Source organism: Apium graveolens, chromosome 8, assembly GCF_009905375.1.
Source record: "Apium graveolens cultivar Ventura chromosome 8, ASM990537v1, whole genome shotgun sequence".
Classification (NCBI taxonomy): domain Eukaryota; kingdom Viridiplantae; phylum Streptophyta; class Magnoliopsida; order Apiales; family Apiaceae; genus Apium; species Apium graveolens.
In genome coordinates, this window is record NC_133654.1 from 190,726,323 (window position 1) to 190,728,970 (window position 2,648).

Sequence of the window (2,648 nt, forward strand, 5' to 3'; positions counted from 1 at the left end):
AAAGGTATGTTGATATGAAGGTTCTTGAACACCTCCAAAAATTTCTCAAACTGCTTATCCAACTTTTTCTTCTGCAGCCTCTTAGGAAAAGGAGGTGGAGGATAGATCTGTTTCTCCCCTGTATTACCCTTAGGAGGAGTGTGTTCCACAGTAGTCTTCCTTGGTTCCACCTCTGCTTCCTTCTACACTTCTTCTTCAGCCACAACTGCATTTTCTGAAACTTGAGATTTTTAAGGCTCTTCGTCTTGCTGAATTTGGGGGCTTGCGACCTTTCCAGACCTCAAGGTAATGGCGTTCACCTGTTCTTCAACTTCCCTCTTGCCTGGATTTGTTTCTGTATCACTAGGAAGCGTTCCTGGTAGTCAATTCAATAAGGCATTAACAATTTGCCCTATTTAGTTCTCCAGAGTCTTGATAGAAACAACCTAGATTTGGCATATAAGAGCCTGGTTTTCGCACATAATCCGCAACTCCTCCAATTCAGATTTTTCATTCGAAGATAGACATGCACCATGAGTTTGTTGTTTTGGTGTAATTTATTGCTGAAAACCAGGAGGGTTGAATAGCTTATTTCTAAACTGCTGGAACAGCTGTTGCATCGCATTCTGATTGTTGCTCCAGCTGAAGTAAGGATGATTTCAGTTGTCAGGATGATAAGTGTCTAGAATTGGTTGCTGCGATCTCTGAAAGTTGCTCACAAACTGAGCTGATTCACTAGATATAGCGCATTGCTCCGTCGCATGCGAACCTGCACATAGCTCACAAACACTGGTTATCTGTTTAACACCATAGTTAGCCAGATAATCAATCTTCATAGACAACGCCTTTAGTTGAGCAGTGATAGCCGTAGCTGTATCCACTTCAAGAACTCCTGCTACCTTGCCCTGTGGATATCTCTGGGTTGGATACTGATATTCATTAGCAGCCATCAGTTCAATTAGATCATAAGCTTCCTCATAGCTCTTTGCCCATAATGCTCCTCCTGATGCTGCATCGAGCATGGGTCTGGACTGTGCTCCCAAACCGTTATAGAAGAAATTGATGATCATCCAATCAGGCATTTCATGACGAGGACACTTCCTAAGCATCTCCTTGTAGCGCTCCCAAGCTTCATACAAAGATTCTCCCATTTGCTGCACAAATTGAGTAGGAGCATTCCTCATTGCAGCTGTCTTCGCCCTAGGGAAGAATTTAGTAAGAAACTTTTGAGCAAGATCTTGCCAAGTAGTAATCGAACCAGCTAGTAGAGAGTGTAACCAACTCTTAGATTTGTTTCTCAAAGAGAATGGGAATAGTCTCAGCTTCACAATATCTTCAGAAACACCGTTGAACTTAAAGGTCTCACAGATCTCAATAAAATCCCTAATGTATATATTGGGATCTTCCGTTGGAGAACCCCCAAACTGTATTGAATTCTGCACCCATTGAATTATGCCAGGCTTGATCTTAAAGGTATTAGTTGTGATAGCTGGCATGACAATGCTAGATTGAATGTCATTGATCTTGGGTTGAGAGAATTCCATCAAGGCTTTCGTTCGTGCTGCTGGATCTCCTATTGTACTGAGTACCTGAAACACAAACAAATAAACCGTGAGAGTAAAATAGTCCGAGTCAGTGAACTTTAACGACCACTGATGACAAGCACATAAACTAAAAATTAACGAGTCCCCGACAGCGGCGCTAAAAACTTGTTAGGGCGAAAACACGTGCTAATATTCACGCAAGTATACGCGTTCGCAAGTAGTATAAGATATAAATCAGATTTGTTCCCACAGAGACTGGTTTAGGTTAAGTTCACTTTATGCACCTATGCAACAATGTATGGTTATCGCTCAATGCTAAGACAAATAAAAAATTGGGTTTTATTAAACTAAGAGATTAAACTAACAATTATAACTAAGAGAACAAGAATGGTTGAATTAATATATATGACAAACATGGGATTCTAACTTCATTAAATACTTCATTCAATAGCCTTATTATTCTTAACCTTAGCATGTAATGGTGATGACACTAATCAGATAACACGAAACTGATAAACGCCAACTTTCGTTGCGCGAGTACCATTCTACCAGACATCCACAAAAGAGATAGAAGCTGAATATGCACTAATTATATTGAGACCCTATATGTCTATAGAATTTGATAACATAACGGTTTAAGCACAAGTTATCCATAATGATTACATAGGGTAAGTAAAACGATTAGAGTTACCTACTAATCATGCATACAATACATGAACTTATGCTAACATGGCAAGTTCTAAATCTCAAGATTCACTGTCGCTTCAAAAGAGATTAACAAACTATCTTATATGTTAGCTACGCACATAAGATGAATAAGCACAACCAATACTAGGATATCAATCAATCACCACACACTAAGGTATCGGAACAAATTAACTACAGAAATCAATAAGTAAATCTGTTAGAACTCCATGATAACGATTAGCTCATAATCAAACTCATCGTCACCATGGGTTCCAATGAAAGCATGGTAAAAAACAAGGTCTTAATAAACTGAATAATAATTAAAGTACAAATAAACGAGATCTAGGTTCAACAAGAACAAAAACGAGCATCCAAAGTTACAACTAATTCAAAGAATCATAAGTTGAAAACAAGATCTTCTTTTTCAGAGTTGTTTTG

At 38.6% G+C, this 2,648-nt stretch overlaps 1 non-coding gene across 1 annotated transcript; it reads left to right on the top strand.

Moving 5' to 3' along the window:
* The first annotated feature begins 1,059 nt into the window (after positions 1-1,059).
* LOC141681167 (small nucleolar RNA R71) lies at positions 1,060-1,170 on the top strand. Its single transcript, XR_012558608.1, has one exon. It is a non-coding gene; the product is annotated as a small nucleolar RNA R71 (small nucleolar RNA).
* The last annotated feature ends 1,478 nt before the right edge of the window (positions 1,171-2,648 follow it).